At 38.6% G+C, this 24302-nt stretch overlaps 1 protein-coding gene across 3 annotated transcripts in view; it reads left to right on the forward strand.

Moving 5' to 3' along the window:
- Window positions 1–11971, forward strand: part of LEKR1 (leucine, glutamate and lysine rich 1) — a 92796-nt gene extending 80825 nt beyond the window's left edge. Inside the window, exon 15 of one of the 3 annotated variants that reach the window (XR_005555119.1) lies at window positions 11676–11971. The gene's annotated coding sequence lies outside the window, so the exon portion shown is untranslated. The other 2 variants (XR_005555120.1, XR_005555118.1) reach the window with 2 other exon arrangements.
- Window positions 11972–24302: the final 12331 nt, after the last annotated feature.

Here is a 24302-nt window from a genome sequence, read left to right on the forward strand (position 1 = left end):
AATTAATGTCAATGTCTACATTTATAAAAATATTATTTGTATTAAATATTGAACAAACAATTTATTGTTATATAAAGTGAAAGAAAAATATGCATATTGCTGAATTACAGTTTTCAGTCTACAGTAGTTTATTTCAGTGTTAAGAAGAGTCCTAGTCTGACTGTTAATTTAGCAGAGACTTCCCCAACCTGGGTCTCTCTGAATTCGCTGGGGCTGCAATTTCCAGAAACCTGGCATTAGGATGTGCATTTGCAGAATTTGGTCACACACATTTCAATAAATATATGAGGAAAAGGAAGATCCTTTACCCATGTCTTCAAAAGACATGTCTGATGGCCATGTTTCCAATGGCTGTGGGTTCAACATTAGTGTCAATTGTACCTATTCCTCTCACTAATGCTGAACACAAGAGATTAGGCCTTTGTTATGAGAAACTAGGGGGTAAAGTAGTCACAATAGTATCCAGGAATAATAAATTGGTGCGATTGGTTCTTGTTCTCTTCCCATCTCTTACACCACTTTGTAAATCCTACACTGAGGAGAACCACTCAACCATAGCTCACTGGGCCAGTAACTCTTACTCAGCTCAAGCTACTTTACAAAGTTGTATGTACTTTTGAGCTTCTGTAAAAAAATACAAATACTATAAATAATGTTTCCACCAGACTCTGCCACATTGACTTCAGTCTTGCCTGGAGCAAACTGGTGTTATTGGGAATACTTTGCACATGCTTGTGAATATACTTTAACTACAAATTTTATATGCCCACTTGAAAGCCTTGAGTTCCATGGCCTATCAATTTTGACAGGACTAGATTAGATGGACCAACACAATGACTCAATATAAGGTCCTTCCTTCCTTCCTTCCTTCCTTCCTTCCTTCCTTCCTTCCTTCCTTCCTTCCTTCCTTCCTTCCTTCCTTCCTTCCTTCCTGATGAAAAAGCAAGAAAACAACATGATATGAGGGAACAAACAAAACATGCATTCTTCTTAAGCTTATGTCCTGCCATGTAAAGAATCAGGAAAATTACTTTGAGGAAAATATATAGGAACCATTACTTAAGCAAAAGGGGTTGAAACATTTTTAAGTTCTGTACAACGAGATAACATTCAGCTCAGGCAAATGTCTGTAATGACTGCGGAATCTGCAGGGAATTGCTGCTTCAGAGGGCAGAAGCTGCAACACAGGCGACAACATTGCTCAATCAATGGAATCCAAAGCAATGAACTGCCTGCTCTCACACTGCCTGGACAGTCAGACACCATGAGAGACAGATGGTTCTTCGGATAACTAGGTCCTATGCCATATAAGACTTAATGGGCAATAACTAGCACCTTGAATTGTCCATTCAAGTGACCATAAATGGAGATAATATTTTCAATAGTTCTCATGATGGACATTTTCCGATAGCTTCAGCTAAAAAGGGGAAAGAAATGTAAGACTGTTTTTATTTGCAGTTCAAAAAAAGTGCAGTACCGTTTCAGTTTTGAACACAATATATTTTCCTAGTTGTATTCCAATACAGCAGCTGTTTCTAACTTTCCCTTATTTTGGATACTTCAAATATACGTAGGCATCAGGTATTAACGCGGGCTATTCTTGAGGTCACTTGGCACTCACTGCTCATAACTTTCTTATAGTTTCATGTGGATTAGGATGAAATCATCCTATTACATTTTTATGGTGTAATAATTTAACCTGCAATAAAAATGCCCATTCTTCCATAAAACAGAGCATTAGAAGACTCCTTGCTGCATAATAGTAAAAGATGTGTGAGTAGCAGAGAGAGGAAAAGAGTTGCACAAAGCCCTTAATTCTTCTTCAAGAAACTTTATTAAATACTCTTCCAACTTAATGTTTAATAGCTATATTAAGATAACATAATTTCTAGCTGGCAGGACTATTGGCAACCTATAAAAAGAATTACAAAAGTTTCATTTATAATGAATTGGTGGAGTATTTTAGCAGATAACAATAATCTAAAATCTCTTTCTGATACCAATAATTAGGTTCTTTAAAAACAAGTCTTATCCTCTGGGTAGTAGCATGCAATATTCAAAACTAGACTATTTAGTTGACTCATTGGAGATTGTCTCAATTGTGTACTATCAAAAACATTCTAGAATTGTATCTACTAGATAGAGATCACCTTTCCACATCTTAAAATACCTAGCCTGTCAACTTTGCAAAAGCCTGTCCCAAATCAATTAATAAAATAGGATCAAAAATAAGGAGAAATTTCCTGACAGAACAATTAACCAGTAGAATGGCTTGCCTTCAGAAGTTGTGGGTGCTTCATCACTGGAGGCTTTTAAGAAGAGATTGGACAACAATTTGTCTGAAATGGTATAGGGCTTCCTGCTTGAGCGAGGGGTTGGACTAGAAGACCTTCAAGGTCCCTTCCAACTCTGTTATTTTGTTATTCTGCAATTTCAGTGTAGTTAAACTGTCATATGCACTTCTAAACTTATGAACTATCCTGAAACCAAACAATCTTTTTGAATTCAGTGGCTTTTAATCAGATTTATATTACAGTTACACCAAAGGCAGATAAGATCACATTCACTGTGCCAATTATCATCCAAATTCATTGATTAATTTTGATATAAAAATCTTAACAGAGTTTAGCAAATAGATTATAAAATGATATTATTGATTATTAAGAATGATCAAGGGGGGGTTAGAAAAACTAGGGAAGCAGCAGGCAACATTAGCTTAATGTTAGATTTAGATTTTAATAAAAAATAAAGATCAATTTGTAATGTTATCATTAGATGCAAAAAAGCTTTTGACAAAATATATAAAAAGTACATGTTTGCCACAATAAACAGCTTCAGATTTCCTTTGGAATTCATAAAATGGATCAAGATATTATGTGAGTCACCTATATCTAAATTAAAGTTTAATGGCATGCTCTCTCCTATTTTCCCACTAGTTAGAGGAACTAGACAAGGATGTTTATTTTCACTCTTGTTTTTCAATATTTGTGTGGAACTGTTGGCCTGTGAGGGAGATCTATGGAGTAGTACCTAATTCAACTGAACATAAACTTTATAGTGTTGAGAAGGAACAGCATCACAGATATGTATAGACACATATTTGTGAATTTGTACGTGTGTGATACATACTTAAGTATGCAATTTATAAACACATACCTAAATATATGCATTTTAATGTAGATATTTTTTAAAATATCAACCTTTCTGGCACCAGGAACTGGTTTTGTGGAGGACAGTTTTTTTACAGACCGGGGGAGAGGATGGTTTCTAGATCCTGCATATACGCAGATGAAGCTTTGCTTGCTTGCCCACCACTTGCAGAGCTCGATTCCTATCAGACCACGGACTGGTACTGGCCTGTAGCCTGGGGATCCCTGATTTAACTAATCAACTAACATCACTGATGTTTCATTTTCTGGCTTTCCAAGACATCTGCTTGATGCCATGTAAGGCGCAACAAGACAGCATATAAACCTTAATTTGCCTAAACCATGCCTTGCAATCTGCTTTTTTAAATGTTGAAAAAAGATACATTAGTAACTTATTTAACCTCTCATAAACCCTTCCCTGGGCCTCTTGTAATTCAAGCCCTGATAAATGAGGATATTGCAGCATGGCTTAGTGCTAATTCCTGCCACATGTGTACACTCTATTGAGTAATTCCGTCAATCAAACTTTGCCAATGAACTAAATTTTGAGCTGTTTCACTGTAGGCTAATGTGCTATAGAAATTGGGACAGGTTGTGTTGACTCATTCTCCTTGGCACTTCAGGATGGAATGAACTGAGGGCTGAAACTTAAACCAACAACTTAAAGAAATATATGCAAAATGGAAGCGAATGAGGCTTAATTAATTTTCCATTTCTGGGAATTGCAAAATGAAAAAGAACATACAGATGGCTTTTTCAATTAAGTTAAAGATATCTTCGTATTTATTAGTCTCAGTATGAATAAATGTATTCAGCAGTGATCTGCCAGTGGCCAACAATCACTGCCAGCCATTACCGATCAACAGCAATCAAACAGTTGGTCCTGGAATGGGGATGAGAACAGACAAATGAAATGGCTGCCCAGCCTGTATAGCTCATCACTTTCAGTAGCACTCTGAGGTCCATCTCCTGCACAGGGAAAATGCTTTATGCATTACTAATACAAGGAAATAATCATTAATAAAAGGAATTTGGTTGGTAGGATTTTGCTGCTGTCATTGTTGTTTTATTGATACCAGGAGGACTAGAATTTAGTACTAGAGTACTAAAGAAATGGATTGAGATTGTAATCAATGGCATCCCTTTAATATATATTTTATCTAGATAAAATAACATAGTTTACCCACATAAAATAAGTTAAGCCAGTGATTCTCAAGCTTAGTAACTTTAAAATTCCACTTTGTGGAATTCTGAGAGTTGTCATCTATGCATCTTCAAGCTGCAAGGTTGAAAAATACTGTGTTAAGCTATGCATAAAGATGACTCTTTCAAGCTGAATTCAATTCCTGGTGACTACACAGACACTATAAGGTAGTCTTATTAATAATATGGACCTAGTTTGCCATTACCTTCTGGTTTTGTTTTTTTTTTACTTTGCCAACTCGCCTACAATCCTAAGATTTTCTGATGGTTTTCCATTCAAGAGCTAACCAGGTCTGACTCTGTTTTATTTGGCTCCACTAGATGTTGTCAAATTTGTACATATGTACACACACACACACATAAATACATATATTTCAATATACAAATAGATATAAACACAGTTTGGATATATGTATACAAGTTGTATACAAAATTGCCAAGTTGCACTCTTACATGTACATTAGGTAGTATATTCCAGAACTGCATGAATGAATGAATGAATGAATCCCAATCAGTTGTAAGCCACATGGAACTTTCAGATTAATTTCACTGTGCCTTGGATTAAGTTTATGGACTCTGTGCAGCAAAATCAAGTCATTTCTGTCTTTTGTGTTGGGAGGATAGAAGAGAAGGAGAAAAGGAAGTCAGAATAAAAGAAGTACAGAGTCAGCAAGACAGACTCCTCACATGGTTTTGGCTTCTTGCTAAAAGCCATTTCTTCCTTAAGCCCCATCCACTACTCATAACTGACAGCCTTTCCTTTTATAAACTGGCTCTTCTCCTGAAACGGCATTGAATTCTCTCCTTCATGGGAGTCCTGAACGTATCTTCATGAACTAATCAGAAATTTAAATTCAAGACATTGCTCCAAATCCAGGATTCTAATCCTTCATTACCTTCACTCTTGCCTCCCACCCCAGTTCCATGGCTTTCTTTCCTACTTAGGTATGATGATATTTTCTTTTGGTCTGAAACATCCAGATACATTGGAATCAGTTTTGGATCTTGGCTTTGACTATTTCCAAAGATATTATTGTGTTTTTCTTTTGTCTGGATGAATCACAATGTGCAATTTATAATGCATGAGAGAAGAAGACATATAATATTTTATAGGATTCCATATTTGCTTGCCCTTTTTGCTCCATAAAAATATTCTCCATGCTTCAATTTGCACAACTAGATCTTGAGGTCCTCAGTCTGCTTCTGTTTCTAATCAACAATAACAAAATAGAGTTGTCAAGACAATGTTGTATTATGATGATAATGATTGGGATGAACCCAATGTTTCTAAGTCACCAGAGAGAGTGTGTACATGTGTTTATTCAGAGAGGTGCATATGTTTACTCTGATAGCAGAGCTATAAATTTTACTCTTTCTTGGGTAACTAGGATAAATTGGTAAACAAATTTCAGTAAGTTTAATTAAGGAACAATATTGCTTGACCTTGTTTCTTTGATAGCAGACTATTATTCTGCCATCTAGTATATTATATTTCTCTAGAAAAAACTCACATGTAAGGTTATTTTGAAAGCAGAGGTGTTTAAGGACCTGCCTGAATTATCAATTGAATCACAGGAAATAAGAAAGCCTGGAGAGTGATTTAAATGGCTTTGTCTGTTTAGAAAGCACTGGAGAGAAGTTACAAAGCACAGCAAACAAAAAGACCATCTGCAGAAAGAGAATTTATCAGATGTCTTCCTGTTTCCTCTTATTTTTCAGTTAAGCGTAATCAATTTAACAATTATTCATAAGAAGTTATAATATCAAGTATTCCAGACAACCTGGAGCCCTGGTTATAGCATTAGGATAGTGATATCCTGAGTGAGCAATGCCAATATTGAGGAATTTCTTTTTGTCCCTATTGTTAGGTGAATCAGCTCATTTGTACCTCTGGGACTGTCATGCACAAAACTACATTTGGGGTTCTGCTCATCTCCAGATTTTATGATGTTTAAAAATTTTAGGTAAACTTCTGGGTATTAGGAGACATTCATATAAAAATGCAAATACAAGGCAGGGTGATATGTGTTTATGAGTAAGTTCCAAGTTAAGCTAAGCTAAAGAAGAAAGTTTACCAGTTTCCTGATATGATGTATGGCATATAATATTCTTTTGAAGGGAAACCGTAGAATCTGCTTTGACGTTCTCTACCTGCTTAATAGGGAACCAGAAGGACTGGGAATGGAATCTAACAAGCTGATAATGATACATGTGAAAAGATTCTGCTAAAGACCAAGAAGCAGAAGCAAACAAAATGTCAGAACAAATGATGGAAATTGCCAAGAAAAAGAGAGAATGCAAAGACAAGAAAAACAAGAACTTCAGAAAGGAACTTCTCAAAGTATTTCAGTGTCCGGGGCTCATGTGATCACTTTTTGTGACCTGACGAGCAAAGTCAATGGAGAAGCCAGTTTCACTTAACAACTGTTGTCACTAACTTAACAACTGCAGTGAATCACTCAAAAACTATGGCAAATGTCTCACTTAGAGACATATATTTTGGGCTCAATTGTGGTTGTAACTTGAGGACTATCTGTACTGGCTTACTCATTCCTAATAATCAGCACTCCATGAACAGTTTTCACTTTTTCAAAGTATGATATGAAGTATGACTCAAGAACTGGATTTATTTATTTTAAATTATATCAGACTGGATTTATTTATTTTAAATTATAAATTGTATCTCGGGTTTCCGATTCAAAAAGCACATTTACTAAAACAAAACAAAATATATGCCTACATAATACGTCAAGTCTCCCTCAAACTGAGTTCTGCTCCTGGTGACTAGCTGGACAGAACGCATAAATAAAATATCCATAGACTAAAAATATACGTAGAAATAATGTTTCCAACAACGAAAATATTGATGAAAGTATAAAAACATAACATCTTTTAACTTTTCTAAATTCTCTTTTTGGACTCCAGGAAACATAGTAAATAGAACAAGAATGTGATTTATTATTTGCAAAAAAACCCCATATTTTGTTCAGAACAATGAAAGGAAATCAAGTCCGATAATTTTGAAAGAAAGCTCTAATTTTATTAATATCGTATTTAATACTGAAGCAAATATTTCATTTAGTTAGGGAGCCCTTCAACTTTTATAATGTTACCACAATATTAATATAACATGACATTTTTTTCTACTGAGGCCTTCTGAGTCAGCTCTCACCTTGTTCCCTACCTCTGCCTTACCACCAGCAAGCTGGAATCAAAATACTAATCTGAATATATGTTGGATCATGATTTTGAAAAGCAAAATAGACAGAAGTACTACAAAGAGAAAAAAATATTCATGTTTTCTTGCCAGCATCATCTTGTGGCTCTGGAGGAATTACTATTCCCCAACGATATTGACAACCTCTGGCAAGGCGATGGGGCAATCAGCCTAAATCAATTCCACTTATTTATTTTTGTCCATTTGCATGTATGAAAATGTGTCAGTGACTACTAGAAAAGAAAAAAAATTAGAAGAAATATAATGGAGTAAGTGATAATATTGTAAACCTACTGAAGCCATTTGATTTTAAAATTTGTGCTCTGGAAAATATACTCTGATTACCATCTGCTTCTTGTTACATTTATTCTCACAGTTTGTCAAATAATTGATAAATAAAAAGTATTTTGAGAGGCCACTCAGCTTGTATTTTAAAAATAGGACTAATACTCCCTAAAGACCAGAAGGACAAACTGGGAAAGGAATGTGAACTCTGCTAGTTGTGTGTCACTGGTTTTATCCTACATGCCTGCAGAACAGATTCTTGGCTGCTTCTCTTAAGAAGGAATTTTGCACAGCAATGTTTTCTCCTGTTTCTATTACTTTCAGGTACTCCAACTGTAGCTGCTTCCTGACAGCACTGCCATCTCTTGAGGACTTAAGAGTTCGGGATATATTGGAGCTAGGTTAAGAATGACAAAGAGTTTTATCCGATAGTTTTTTTTAAGTCTGAATGACAGGTTACATGCACCTGGGGGGGGGGTGTATCATGAGACTGGAGGGAGATGTCTGATGTTCACCTCCTCCACTTCACAGACCTGTCAGCTAGATTATTTTTGGACACAGTTTTAGCGTGCCACCAAAAGAAAAGTAGACATATGACTAAAAATGCATGAAGGACCATCTCTCTCCAGTGGTCTCCACCCACTTGATTAGATGTGTCAGGAGGACTAGGCCTCAGATCCCAGCAATTAAAGAAGGTCATCTCACAGGATGCAGGAAACAAACCTTTTCTATCACAATACGTACTTGTCCTCTGGAGAAATTCATCGCCTGAGATCAGATTAGTCCCATCACTGCTGGCTTTCTGTAAAACTTTGAAACCTGCTTGTTTCAGTGCTTTTCAATCTAGAACTAAGGAGAAATTTCCTAATGGTGAGAGCAACCAACCAGTGGAACAGCTTACCTTCAGAAGTTGTGGTTGCTCCATCACTGGAAGCTTTCAAAAAGAGGCCACTTATCTGAAATGGTATAAGGTCTCCTGTTTGAGCAGAGGTTTGGACTAGATGACCTCCAAGGTCCCTTCCAACTCTATTATTCTATGTTCTATGTTCTTGTTTTCCAAGACACAGAGGTCATAAAGTTATTCTGGTGTTATGTTGTTATTTTACTATCAGCTGCCAGTTTTGTTTTGAATTATATATTTAGCACTGTATGTTTTAAAGTTTTGTACTGTGGTTTTTGTTTAAGTTCCTGAGGTAAGGAGCAGCCATAGAAGTTCAAACAAATAAACAAATACGAGGCTTCATCCTAAGCACCGTTTTCTACATGTTAATGAGGGCAGTAACGGATGGTGGTTTCTTACACAGGCAATTGGTGCTGGCTGGGTGGGAAAAAGGAAACCCACTGATTATTGTGCAGTTATAATTCTAACTGTAAGGAAAGAGCTCTATGCACTTTTATTATTGAGGCAAAATACAACTCAGGCATTGGACAATAATTTTTGCAGCTGATCTTTGCAGCAACATTGGCAAAATGCATATTAACATGTCTGCAATCACCATCCTCAACAAAACATGTGAGGACTGAGCATTTTCCCCACCCCTTTATTACTTTTAAAGTATAGGTAGCCCTCGACTTACAATGGCTTGTTTAGTGACCATTCAAAGTTACAACGGCACTGAAAAAAGCGACTCATGACCGTTTTTTCAAACTTATGACCATTGCAGCATCCCCTGTGGCCACGTGATTTACATTCAGACACTTGGCAACTGACTCATATTTATGATGGTTGCAGGGTCCCAGGGTCATGTGATCCTATTTTGCGATCTTCTGACCAGCCAAGTCAATGAGGAAGCCAGATTCACTTAAAAAAAAACTGTGTAACTAATTTAACAACTGCAGTGATTCACTTAGCAAATGTGGAGAGAAAAGTCATAAAACGGGGCAAAACTCACTTAGCAAATTTCTTACTTAGAAACATAAATTCTGGGCTCACTTGTGGTCGTACGTCAAGGACTACAGTTCCTGTATTACAAACTTTACAGCAGTTAAAAGAACTGGGATGGGCTTAACAAGAACACTGCCCATTTTTGTAAATTGGTGCTTTGTTTCATCTAAGCAGCAAAAGGCCCCACAGCGGATGGAGTGTTGCTCAGAAAATTAATGTGCTGAAAAAGGAACAAGCAACGGAGAGTTTCTTTCCTTCTGTGCCTTGTCATTCATTAACAGTGGTCAGTTGTCATTCTGTTCTGGGAGGCAGCATAGACGAGTCCTGTACTATTACTGAATGCATCATTCAGAGGGACACAGGAAGGCTTTGGGTGTACTTGTTATGTTTTTCTTTGCCAGTCCGACCAGCATTTTCCCCTTTCTCCCTTGCAAGCCCAAGCTGATCTCCAACACTTCACTGGGACACAGTGACCGCTCAGTAATATTATATGCTTGCATATATTCACCTATTTAAGTTGTGCAGCTAATTGGGGGGCAGGGAAGGGAATATTGTTTGGATGGATCTGTTTCCTGTGTTTTGGATTCTTCTTGCCTCTGTAGTGATAATGTAACTCAGAGATGGCCAGATTTGAACTGCAGGTCATTCCAGAGTTGAGGTGATGCTCTGTGATTTGAGTCACAGTGCTGCTTGGACAATGGACAGTTGCTGGAATGTTGGTGGCCAGGTTGTCCCCTTGGTCTTCTTTGCCTTGTTCTCATCATGATATCATGACACATTTCTATTCTCCATCTGCCTGTCTAAGCCTTTCTTCTTGCAAATTTGTTTTAGCTTTATACAGCACTTTGCAGCGCAAGGGCTTTATAGTTCCATCTCTTTTCAGACTACACAGAGAGAATGTTATTGCTAATGCAGTCAAATAAACACTAATCCATCACTATAAAGTGCGTGACAGACCCAGGGAAAACTCCCTGGTTTTCAGTGGTAAATCTTGTGAAAATATCCACAAAAGGATTAACCCTCCCTCCCTAAAAGGCTTTAAAAAAAAAAACCCTGGCCATGTGTATAGCACATGCATGACTTATTTAATGTTTGTTATTTTTAAAAAAACACTCGCTATATTGTGTATGGCACATATCCAAAAGCAATGTGCAGAAGATTGTAATAGAGGACACACTGGTATTTTTCTATTGCTCAGCAGTTAAACTATTCTTATGCTTTTATCGATTTCCAGCTGGTAATGTATTTTAGATTGGAAGTTCTAAATATGGCATCTGTAAAATTCTCTCAAGTTCCAGAACCCAGTTACTTTATTATTTAAATTCTATTTGTTTGGAAAAATAAGAAGTTAACATTGCAAAACAAAATTCCAGTCTCAAGCAACAATATCTTCAGGTCCTATAAGTATCCCAAGGGCACTCTTAAAAAGTAAAACGATAGGGAGTCGCATAAGTGTTTTGTCTAGAACTGTGCCTTCATGCCTTGAAAATAGCCAGATGTAATCAGAGATAATATAGAGCAGGGGGCTAAAGAAGATGATACTGCACAAATTATCTATTTACTTTCTGTAAGATAATTAGTTGATGACTGACCAGGCACTATTCTTACTCTGACATGTTATTTTAATGAGAACCTATAATATATGCTCCAAATTCCCAATATGATCTCAAACTGTTTGGTAGCTGTCCTCTAGATGGATATTGATTGTGGAAGAAAATGAGCAATGAAATTCTTCTCATGGCATTTAAATTGGTATAGTTTGTCATATTTACAGGACTTGAAATGATTTGGAGCAGGATGCAATTTTCTTTTCATGTCAATATGCATTAAAATTCCTATTCTTTTCTGGCTGTACATCACTGAATGCTCCTCTTTTTACAGATGAATATCACTGAATCTGGTCTAACCATGTCATTTTGCTTTTTCCCCTGTGAAGACAGGGTAAGTGTGAAATACATCCTTCGAGTTTGGAAAGGAGGAGGAAAGAATAAGAAAAGAGGAGGAAGGAGGAGAAAAGAGGAGGAAGGAAGAGAAAAGAGGAGGAAGGAAGTGGAAGAAGGGAGGAGGAGGAGGTATAAAGTTTTCTAACAAAGTAGCTATGATGTACAGTAATTATAGGTACAATCCTTGATTGTTGATAGATCAGTTTGTGGAGCCATTCCTATCCCAGCCTTTCCTGCCTTTTTCTAAAAGCTAATCCAAACTAAGCAGCTAGAGCAGTGATGGTGAACATTTTAGAGACCAAGTGCCCAAACTGCAACTCAAAACCCACTTATGTATTGTCGGGTGCTGGGTGGGTGTGGCCCGTTGGGTACGTGTGGCCAATTGGGTGGGCGTGGCCCATTGGGTGGGCGTGGCTGCAGTGGTAACAGCAGACTGGGTGGGACTAAAAAGTTCAATCAATCAATTCCAACTTTGCGAGATCTTTTTTTCCCCACGAGAAGTAGAAATTGATTGAAAAAAGTTGAACTCTTTTTTTTTTTGCACAGTGGTGGAGGCCTAAAGCAAAAAGGTGATGAAAGTTAGCCCAGAAGGAAATATTAAAAAGGGCAGAAAAATATATTTTTCCTCAAAAGGACTTTTTAAAACCAAATTTGGCCCCAAATCTATCTCTCTGCCCCAAGCAAGAGCTAGGCCCATACAAATGCAAATGTAAAACCATCAGAAAGTTGGAGCCAGAGCAATCAAGAAGACAAAAGAGAAGATCTGCATACCCCACCCAAACTCTAGGAGTCAGCCCCATCACCTGGGAAGCAGGATATGATAATAGAATTAAACCACAGATATCAAGGCCTAGACAAACACTCAGAAACAGCCTCAAGGTTCATGCCACAGGAACAGGAAACTATTCCAAACAAGGCTAGAGGGGGTATAAAAGCCTACTGCCCCATGTGCCCTGCCCTTCTTCTTCTCCTTCTCTCTCCTCTGCACTTTCCTGAAGAACCATCTTTCTGCAATAAACTGTAACCTTCTTCCCAAAGCAGTCACCATGTTTGCTTATTTATTCCCGGCTTGGATGAACCAGGATGAAGACTTTATTTCTAACAATTTGGCACCCCGAGATGGGACTCCAAGCTAACCTCTCCAATGGACTGAGACTGGTAAGCCCCATCTTGCCGGCAGCAGACCCCCTTGTGTCTGTGGATGGGTTTCCCAGGCCTTGCCCATGTGGAGCTAGGGTAGTAAAGGGAGTTTTGAGAGTTTGAGCTCAAGGGCTGCTTTGGGAAGAAGATGAAGGTGAGTACCTCTAAATTTTAAGTTTAAAGCCCAGGGGAACAAAGAAAATGTGTGTATTTCTGTTTGTGTGAGTGAGAAGATCTTTTTTTCCCCAATCACAGTTGGATTTTGCTGCTTCTGGTCTTTCCTAGCCGCAGAAAGATCTGTTTAATTGGCAGAACCTGGAAAGCATGGGGGTTGGCCAGAGCACAGAACCTTTTGTTAGGGAAAAGGGAGAGACTGTGTGAAAATGAAATGGAATGAGTGAATGAAAGAATTGGATTTGGGCAACTAGCTGGCAAGGCCCTGTAAGCAAAGCAAAGTTAGGAAATTAAGCCTCAGGAAGGGAGCGACCACCTACCTCCGAGAGCAAGTGGAGGTGCCCACGGACATTAGAGGCGTCCATAAACGGTGGGGTAAAGCCGGCCGGTGGAAGAGTAGCCCGTACCTTCTGAGGGAAACTGGAAGGTCTCTGCAGACCCTTTTTTGGTCTGAAAACATGGAGGATCCCTCGGAGGAGCCCACGAACTCTGAGAAGGATCCAGAGAAGCTCCGTGAGTCCCCTTTTTTTTGGACTCACAAAATCGTGATAGTAGGAAGAAGTCTCACAAGGAGACTTCTGACGGATCGTGCCCTTTAGTGGTAGGGAAATCCCATTATAGAAACATGGAAAGTTCTAATTCAAGGGCAGAAGTAGGTTTCCCGTTGAGAGCTTGCTCGTGGCCTGGGACAGGAACCAGTTACCTGTCCAGGCCGGAATGGAAAAGAGGTAGGTAAAGAAACTATATGGGGGAAAAGAAAAAAAATACAGACTTTGCTTAGGGCCTTGCTGGGAAACCAATTTGGCTAAATAAAGGTACTTAAAAGGGAAAATAAGAAATAGTGATTCTCTCTCTCTATCTCTATCTCTCTCTTCTCTATGCAACCACGTGGTATGTTTAAAATGTGTGCCTTCCCTAACTTGAGTTATCTGAAATTTATGGTGGGAATGACTAGGATGTGTAAAACTAAGACTTCTGTTCTCTTGTCTTTGTGTATATATGTTTGTCAAAGTCTGCGTGAGAGGTAAATGGGACTATTAACTGTTTCAAATCCAAAGGAAAAAGAATTTTAAATTCTGCTAGAAATTCTGCTTAAAATAAGCCACAAAAAGGAAAAACCTCACTCTGTTTGTCTGGCCAACAAACAGAGTGAAGAAAAAGAATTGTGTTTGTTTGTTTGTTTTCCTCTTTCTATCTGTGTACTCTCAAGAACAACCTTAAGTTACCAGGAGGGATTGTTTTAAGTTTATCTGTTGGAAAAGTTTCACTTGCATTCACTGTATGTGTTTTATCTATCCTTTTCTTGAAAAATGTGTGTCTATCTACAAGAGCCTTTTGAAACTCAAGTCTGCTTGTGTGGGGAAATAATTTTTTAAAGTTACTTTTCTTATCCTATCACTTACTGGTGAAACTACTATGAAACTTTCTGAAACATAAGCATTTTCCAATCTCTAAAATTCTATTTTAGAATAAATGTTCTCCTACCTTTGGCAAGTTGCACATATTAAAATATTAGGCTTTTAAAATTATTTGGAGTTTTCAGCATTCTCAAGCTGCCTAGCATTTTTTTTTCTTCTCTTCCTTTCAAGCTGCAAGTTCTTGCCCATAATATGTTGCAAATGGTCAAGTTCAAAGGTGAAACATTTCATTTTGTTGTTCCCCATTTGTCTATGTTTAATAACTGCAGTATTAATGCCCTTTTCAAACTGCCTGCAAGCTACCCCCCTTCCAATTCTTTTCCTGCCCTTTGTTCTCCATACCTTTTGTCTGCCTCTCCTGGTAGAGTCCACCCAGAAAGCGGGAGGAGACCTTGTTCTTGTATCTTTCAGCCCTGAAACCCTCTCCCAAGCCTTTGGAAGCAGAACACACAGACCCAGATGCTGCCTCCATCCATCTGAGCCATGGAATTGAGTTTTGAATCCAGCCATCCACTAAAAAGCCACCATGCAATCTGAGTGGAAAATCTTCCCAAGTCCTACCATTTACCCAGATGCCTGTGAGAGCTGCAGAAGGAAGGTGGTGCCATGTGAAGCCTCAGAAGAGAAAATTAGACTGTGGGGGGAGGGTGGAAACTCATTGTAAACTTTTATTTCTTGCCCCATTTGTATTGTAACAAGCCAGTTGAATGTATTAGTGGAGAGATGGCACTTGGGAATATGTGGCAGAACAAGTACTGAACACCTTGGACTTCTATCTGGTGGGAGGGAAAACTTTTCCAGAATGTTTGTATTGCCTGTTTTGTAGAAATAGCTGCATATGCACACATACACCATTCAGGGTCTATCCCTTCCACCTACCTTTAGTAAAGTTCCTCAGGCTTATTTTTGCTCTATTGCACCAAAGCTTTGTGGGACCAACTTCCAACAGATAACAAGGGGGAGGGAACTAGGCCCCCTCAGGTGATTTGCAATTTGTATGCCCTGACTAAGGAAGCAACAGGAAAAATCCCAAACTTCAGCCCTGAATATCTTGCACTGTTGGGCTCAGATTGGGATTCCTAGAGCTCATTATGTGCAATTTAAAGAAAAATTTAATAGCCTGGCATATTGGCTAACCTCAATTGGACATTACAAACCTGGATGCACTGAACTAAGAGCTAAGGCAGGAAACAACCCTTGAAATTGGGCAGCCAGTGGTCATGTACTGAGGAAAACCATGGCTGTGAAGAATTTTGGGAGGTATGCAAACCTGACTGGAAGCTAAAGGTGATATCCAACATTTGAAAATGATTGGCACAGAATAATGGATACTATAAATTTATTTTCCACCTAACAAAATTTTGCCCTGACTTTTAGAACTTTATGGGTGCAAGCTCCCCTTTTGGAAGTCACTAACGGGATCTTTTTCTGCTGCCTCCATTAATGTCTTATTATTATTATTATTTTGCTTAACAGTTTAAAAGCTTGCCTACAGTTTAAAAACAGTTTAAAAGCTTCCCTGACCAGATTTTAATTTTAATGTTGTGCCAATAAGTGTGTCATAAATTTACACACTTAAGGCACAAAGCGGGGGATTGATGAAAGTTAGCCCAGAAGGAAATATTAAAAAGGGCAGAAAAATATATTTTTCCTCAAAAGGACTTTTTAAAACCAAACTTGGCCCCAAATCTATCTCTCTGCCCCAAGCAAGAGCTAGGCCCATACAAATGCAAATGTAAAACCATCAGAAAGTTGGAGCCAGAGCAATCAAGAAGACAAAAGAGAAGATCTGCATACCCCACCCAAACTCTAGGAGTCAGCCCCATCACCTGGGAAGCAGGATATGATAATAGAATTAAACCAGATATCAAGGCCTAGACAAACACTCAGAAACAGCCTCAAGGTTCATGCCACAGGAACAGGAAACTATTCCAAACAAGGCTAGAGGGGGTATAAAAGCCTACTGCCCCATGTGCCCTGCCCTTCTTCTTCTCCTTCTCTCTCCTCTGCACTTTCCTGAAGAACCATCTTTCTGCAATAAACTGTAACCTTCTTCCCAAAGCAGTCACCATGTTTGCTTATTTATTCCCGGCTTGGATGAACCAGGATGAAGACTTTACTTCTAACAAAGGTTTTATAAAACCCTGCTGAAGGCCTAGGACTGGGGCAATGGCATGCGTGCCCACAGAGAGGGCTCGGCGTGCCACCCGTGGCACACGTGCCATAGGTTTGCCACCACGGAGTTAGTGTATAGTGTATAATGTATTTTCACTGGCCATATGCATAGTTTTTTTGATAAAATTGTTTCAATAAATACCTCTAGATCCCTTAAGAATTCTTAACTGATTTATCTGTATTTCAAGAAATACATGAGTCACTGCTGAATTACATATTACTATCTGTAGCAAAGGACAAGATCTGATCCTCTCCCATTCCCTGTATAGAAACTGACCACACTGCCGCTGAATCAATGCACTGAACATTGAACAGCAATTTCCACAGCATCAAAGGCCAACAAAATCCCTTTTATGACATCATAGCAACTAGCCAATCAGCTCGGTGCAAAGCAACTTCAATTATAATCCCAAGCAATTGATTTCATTGTTAAGAGGATATTATAAGCACAAATGAAAAACTGCAGATTCTCTGCTGTGATAAATTATCCTAAAAAGCATGGTTTTTTGTTTTCAACTTTCTATCAGATGTATTAAATAGCAAAACAAGTAGACCTCCACACTACTCAGCTACTTGTCTGATTTTCTTGCTGCAGCAAGGAAGCAGTACAAATGATTGCTTCCTGTTTGTTTCCAAAATTATAGTGAAGCTTTCAGATTAGAGGGGCCCAACATATTTCTACAACAAGGATTTCTGCACACCTCAGCATGTCCTATTTCAAATACCTGCTGCACACAAGCAGGAAATATGATTCAAATCCTTCCACGTCAAAGTAACATTAAAAAAAACCCAGTTGTTGCTTGATGAGCTGCCTTCTCACTTAACGTAAAATAATTTTTCACTGTTCTCATATGAAAAAGCATGGAAGATAATGCATTTTCCAAGTACTTAGAGATTTTGAACGAAATAACTTTTTGTGAGATGGGCAGTTATGCAAATTTAATTAGTAAATAAATAAATTCTATTCAGCAGTTTGATTTAGGCAAGAGCAAATATATCCAAGAAGAACTTGCAATATGCAAACAATAGAACCTGGCTTTGAAGGAATCTGCTCATTGATCTTCAGGTTGGCTGCTCCATCCTGGAACTATCAAAGGGTTAGTTGTTCACTGTCTGTCTGTCTGTCTGTCTGTCTGTCTGTCTGTCTGTCTGTCTGTCTATCTATCTATCTACCTATCTATCATAGATGATAGATGATAGATAGATGGATGATAGATGATAGATAGCGATAGATAGATAGATAGATAGATAGATAGATAGATAGATAGATAGATAGATAGATAGATAGATGTAGGTAGGTAGGTAGATGATAGCAATAGATAGATGATAGATAGATAGATAGATAGATAGATAGATAGATAGATAGATAGATAGATAGATAGATAATGTTGAACTGCTCTACAGATAGAGTTGCAGAATTTCCAGCAAGGTTATGTCCAAAAGCTCTTCCATTAGTACAGTATATTACTAGCTTCTAATTCAAGATATGGTACTAGTAGCTTTTTTTTCAACTTAAAAGAAGAAAAATATGGTTGTGAAATCAACAGTTGAGCTTCTTTTAGAGGATACTTTACTGTCAGAAATTTGATGAGTGGTGAAATGGGACAAATATTAAGGCTGCTACTCTAGGATATGGAACTTACAATCTTTGTATGACTCTTAAAAATGTTCAGGTCAGTTATATTAATTCCCTTTATTTCTTAGGCTCCCTGACTTACTTTTTTTGTGATTAATGTTCATATATATTTATAATGCAAAATTCTGATCGCTGTCATTTCCAACTGCAATTTTTATTGAGTTGTTGATCTTTTGGTGGGAAAGCAGTCAATAGGTATACATAATATACATACAATAGATTGGAGTGTCTTTCCTGTAATTCAACCTGGCATTTTTTTTAGAAGTTCCATCTTAGATTACTTTCAATGCAGAAATGGCCCCACAAGTAACTTCATGGCCTATATAGTCATCAGCCTGTTGCGTCTTGTTCTCTAAGCCTCTTTAACTCTTTGCAACCTGCAATGAGGTTGCCTTAGAGACTGTTCTGTTCACTTGTTTGTTAAATGCCATGAATTTGCTGTGGAATTACTCTTGCAATTTGGCTGGTGCAATGGGAGAGGAGAATTCCTCTTCTGCCAAGAGTGATGAGTGATGCTATCCTAATTGCCCTGTCACATGTTACTGACTAGCGCAGGTCAAACACACTTTGTCATCCTCAATGGACCAACTATACACTGCACTGTTTGGTAAGCCTTCTGCATGGGGACTGTGATATACCTGGTGGCCTTAGCAACCAACTCAAAGTCTCTTGTATTACAGGAAAAGGTGGACTCTTGAGTATTTGTTTAATTTAACAGTTGGAATACTCTGCTGTGCTGAAGGAAAGCTGCTGTTGTTAAAAATGGCAGCAAGTTCAAAACAACAATCAGAAAGGAGATAAAAAATACATCCAGTTGCAGCAGGAAGGGGAAAAAAGGGCGGGGAAAATGCTTGTTTATATTAAGTGCATCAGAAATTCTAACAGGAAAGTGACCAAATGATATAAATGAATCACTGTAAAAAGAATCCTGTGTTGCCAAAAAGATTTGGAAATATTAACTGAAAAGGTGGAAGAATCATTTGCACGGGATCTGGAAAGTGATCATTTATATGCTGCATATAAGTGTGTGTGTGTGTGTGTGTGTGTGTGTGTGTGTGTGTGTGTGTAGTTTATAGTTTCTTTCAGCAAATGTTCAGTACACTCCAAATGTTTTCACAATGCAGAAACAAAGCATAAGGACAATGGTCGCTTTGCCTAAGCAGAAAACCTTTCTCCCCTTCCCTGTCTATTTAAGCACTCAACAACAGGATAGAACATGAAATGGGGGGGAGTGGAGTAGGTTTTTCTTGGTTTATGCAAACAATTGGATATACCAAATATTAACTAAGTACATTTTCATTATTATGCCAGTCAGAATTGGAGAGTCATGATAGTTGTTTCTAATCACAGCAATGAAATAAATGCAATTGGAATATGGGCACTAGTCAGGAGATATGTAAATACATATGTAATACATATTACATATGTATTTACATATGTAATACATTAAGGAGATATGTAATACATTAAGTCAGCCTTAATGTATTCCCCAGTGCTAATGGAGTGGATGTGTATGCTGATGACTTATACAGACTCACAAAAAGCCACAGTAAAACAACTGCAAAAATAACAGTTAAAGCTTCTACAGTTATACTAATTAAATGTCCACAATAATGACAGAACTAAAATGTCCATGGTACAATAAGTAGAGAACTTCCATGGTGAATAGATAAAACATTAAAACGTTGACAATGTCCATGCATTTCATCTTATCACAAAAACAGTCCTAAGTACAACTATAATACCAAAATGTATACCTTTATCTGGGCACAGTGGCATACTTTAGATGAGTGTTTCTCAACCTCAGAAACTTTAAGATGTGTGGACTTCAACTCTATGGTGCCTTATTTTGAAGATGTGGTTAGCAGTTTCTGATGCTATCTTTTATTCAGTTTTACAGTTGCTTCATTAGTGTTCAGCATTGCTATTTCTGAATACAGATACAGAATTGCACCATAGTTTTCCTTCTTGTAATTATGTATTTTTACAGATGTGGGTGATTTTTACTAGGAACTTGTTTTTGTACCAAAATTGGCACCATATATAATTCTGCAAGCTGACAAAAAGTGTTCATTGAAACAAAACATGTTTCTGTGGTCATATAATTTACCCCTGATATCTAGAAGCCAAGAAATAATCAGTCCAAAATCAATATTGCTATGAAATAACTGCAATGTCATTGTTGTTTAGAATGAGGTTACACTGAATTGCACATACAGTCTGTATCTGTTTCTGGATGCCATGTTCCAATGGTAGGTGCAAATGAAATTGACACCAGTAGCCAGCACACACAGTAAGAAATTAGGCACTGTATCTGTGAATAAATATGTAACACTGGACTTGAATTTAATAAATAAATACAGCTTGAAGTTAACGGCTTTTTATGCAAAATCAGCCAAAGAAAAGGAAGGGAAAATGAACTATAACCCAGTAAGCTGTGCATAAGAAAAGCTAAGCTGATAAGGCCAAATGCAATAAACAAAAAAATTTTGAGCTGGGCTGGCCACATATGTTATCACTCTGCCAAGGTCTTTAGTGTGGCCTGCCCAGCTTGTAGGTCATCAAGCCAAATTAAATTCACTGTCTGTATATTAATCCACTGGGACTTTCATATGTTTTTGTTGCTTGTCTGGAACTGCAAAAGCCAGAGTATTGTCAAATATCTGGCTTGCCCAACTGCTTCCCTTGTGTTCATCTGGGTGAACCTTTGCAATCCTGAACCTACCCCACATTAAAAAGTGTAAGCAGGACACTACCATGACCTGATCTCATTGCTATCGCTGAATGTCAAGATTGCTTGTCCAGCATAATTTGAGTCACTATACCTGTGGTGGCGAACCTATGGCACAAGTGCCAGAGGCGGCACTCAGACTCTCTCTATGGGCACACGTGCCATTGCTCCAGCCCCGCCCCTCCCTGCGGCCCCCTCTACACCAGCAGCCCCCCCAGAGGAGAGTTGCCCCCAGGCATGGCCCGCCTGGAGCAGCGCAGCCAAGGACATGGCAGCCAGGCAGTGGGGACAAGACTTCGCTCTTGTGTCCCGTCGCAAATAGATGATGATGCTGGGAACAGGTGGAGGGCATGCCCGCCATGGCACTGCTGGGCCACCTGTGCAATCTGCGACAGGCTGTGAAGGTGGTGGATGGCCCCTGCAGGTGGGTGGAGAGGGGCGGTGCAGGGGGCGTGGGGCAGGGTGGGGCAGTTTTGGGGCACTTGGTCACTAAAAGGTTCGCCATCACTGCACTATACTTTCCTCTCAACATAAGGGCAAGAGGAAAGCACATTTATATGAACATGAAGAAACGCTGTGGACATAGTATACTTAGATTTCAGTAAGGCATTTGACAAAGTAGACCACAATCCACTGCTTGGTAAGCTAGAAAAAGGTGGAATAGACAACATCACCACCAGATGGATTTGTAGCTGGCTGACAAACCATACTCAATGGTTAGTCCTCAATTATACTATATCCACAGGAGACAAGGAAGCAGTGGGGGACCACAAGGCTCTGTCTTAGGCCCAGTACTCTTCAATATCTTCATCAGTGACTTAGATGAGGGAATAGAAGGGGAACTCATCAAATCTGCGGATGACACTAAACTGGCAGGAATAGCCAACACCCCAGAAGACAAGCTCAAGATCCAAAAAGATCTTTACAAACTTGAACAATGGGCCCTATCCAACAAAATGAGTTTTAATGTGGAGAAAAACAAAGTTTTACATTTAGGCAGGAAAAATCAAACATTTAAGTACAGATTAGGTGAGCCCTGGCTTAAAAATAGTAACTGTGAAAGGGACCTTGGAGTCCTAGTGGACGATCACTTAACTATGAGCCAGCAGTGTGCAGCAGCAACCAAAAAAGCTAATACAATCCTGGGTTGTATAAACAGAGGCATAGAATCAAGATCACGAGAAGTATTAGTACCACTTTATAAAACCCTAGTGAGACTACACCTGGAATACTGCAGACACTGGCTGCAAAGACGTCATTTATTCTATATTGAAAAGCTTCTAACAAACTATGGTGATTAAATAATAGCCTGCATTTTGATCAGTATGTAGTGCTAGAGTATTGCTAGCCAAAATCAGACCAGCAAAATCACTGAAACTTTATTCTAAGCCTGTCATTTGAACTCCAAAGGCAGATCTTCTAAAAAAAAAAAAGAAGAAACTTGCTAAACTCAGACAAACATCCAAGAATGAACACAAACAGATGTTTCTCAAATAATGAATGAGAACGAAGAAAAGAGGAGAGGAAATTTCTCCAAGACAGAATTTTAAATGTGGTTGTATAAGCAAGGGTTTCCTCCTCTAACTACCTTATAATCAAATGTTTATCTGGTAGATTCCTACAGAATTGTTTCATCACAGCCCGTAACTCTTTGGTAAGGCATGATTTGATTTTCAAATAAAATCTTCTTTTGGCCTCCTATTCCCTGCCAGTGTAAACCCTGCAGTACTAAACTTTCATAACATTAGACTTCATCTTTTTGGCTGAATTTTCCCTGGAATGAGCTAGACCTGAGTCAGGGCAGTTCAACTGGTAGAACTATGGGATTTAATTTAATCCCTTGCTTAGTGGTCTAGTCAATGCCTGGTGTCTCACCTCACCACACTCAGTGACTTTATGATACACATGAATTCACATATGCAAAACAGCCATCTCCATTTGGTCTACTGAGTTCATTTAAACTCGAATGCCATCACTTCTTTTTACTTTTAGTACTCATTTAGGAAGAGATGGAGCTTCAGGGGATTCAGAAAGGAAGAATAATTTCTGCAAAATATGGCAAGCTAGCCCTATTATGTATGGAAGCTTCCTGCTTGCTCAGTTGAATAGGACCTTGGCCATCTCCCCAAGCCCTTTATTTTTTTATTTTTATTTTTTAAATTTTTATTTTTCCTTTTTTTTCTTTACAAACAAACATAATACACAATACATTTTTTCTTAACAATACTATGTCCTATATCTCTTAAGTTTATTTACATTTATTTACATTACTTCTCATACATTTTTATTCTGCAATTCTAGCCAGTTATAATACATGTCCCATATCTTGTAAAATTCTGTAGCTTCTTTGTCTTTTATTTCTAAGGAAAGTTTGTTCATCTCAGCACAGTGTAATACAGTGGTTCTCAACCTGTGGGTCGGAACCCCATTTGGGGTCGAACGACCATTTCACAACGCAGTCCGCCATTTTTCCCCCTTTTCCTTAGCTGTGCTACTCCCTTTTATTCTATTGGCTCTTGAATAGAGTCTAATTCTGTTGGCTTTCAAAAGCCAATAGGAATTGTCCAGGATGTCTCTGCCCTGCTGAGCCTGCCAAAAGTCCCATTCTGCAAACGGTGCTGCAAGTTGTCTGCAGCGAAGGCGAGCTGTCTGGAAGCTTCCACCCCTCCCTGCTGAGCAACTACTAAAAATATAAGTAAAAGCGGGCCAGGGGTGGGAGGTGGGAGGCCGGCGGGTATAGGGAGGGTTGCTGGCGCGTGTGGGGCCCGGCGGGTGCCTTACTTCCCTTGGGCTGGGCCAGCTGGTGGTCGGCCTGCGTCGTCTCTGCCGCTTGCCAGCTACACCTCGGCTGGTGCAGGAGGCGGCACAATGCATGCGTGGTGCTCCCGGGCAGGGAAAGTCCTCGACTTACGACCGGTTGGGGGCCACAGCATTAAAAAGGTTGAGAACCACTGGTCTAATATCTTACATACAATCATTGCATTTGTTGGTATGTTCTCCCTTTTCCAACATTGCGCATATGCAATGCATGCTGCAGTTATAATATGTATAATGATATATTGGAGTCGTTTCTCGATTTTTGGGTTAATTATGCCTAATAAAAATATTTTGGGTTTGAGTTCAATTTGTTGTTTTGTTATTTACTATAACCAACTTCTTATCTGCTCCCAATAGGTCTTTGCTTTGGGGCATTGCCATCACATATGATAAAATGTTCCTTCTTTGTTTTTACATTTCCAACAATCCGGATTCTTATTTTTGTATATTTTAGCCAATCTCGCCAGTGCTAAATGCCATCTGTAGAACTCCCCTTTTTTTCTTTAGGAAAAAGATGATGACCCAAAGC

The sequence above is a fragment of the Crotalus tigris genome, unplaced genomic scaffold (assembly GCF_016545835.1).
Source record: "Crotalus tigris isolate CLP2741 ecotype Arizona unplaced genomic scaffold, ASM1654583v1 scf7180000024430.1745191, whole genome shotgun sequence".
NCBI lineage: Eukaryota > Metazoa > Chordata > Lepidosauria > Squamata > Viperidae > Crotalus > Crotalus tigris.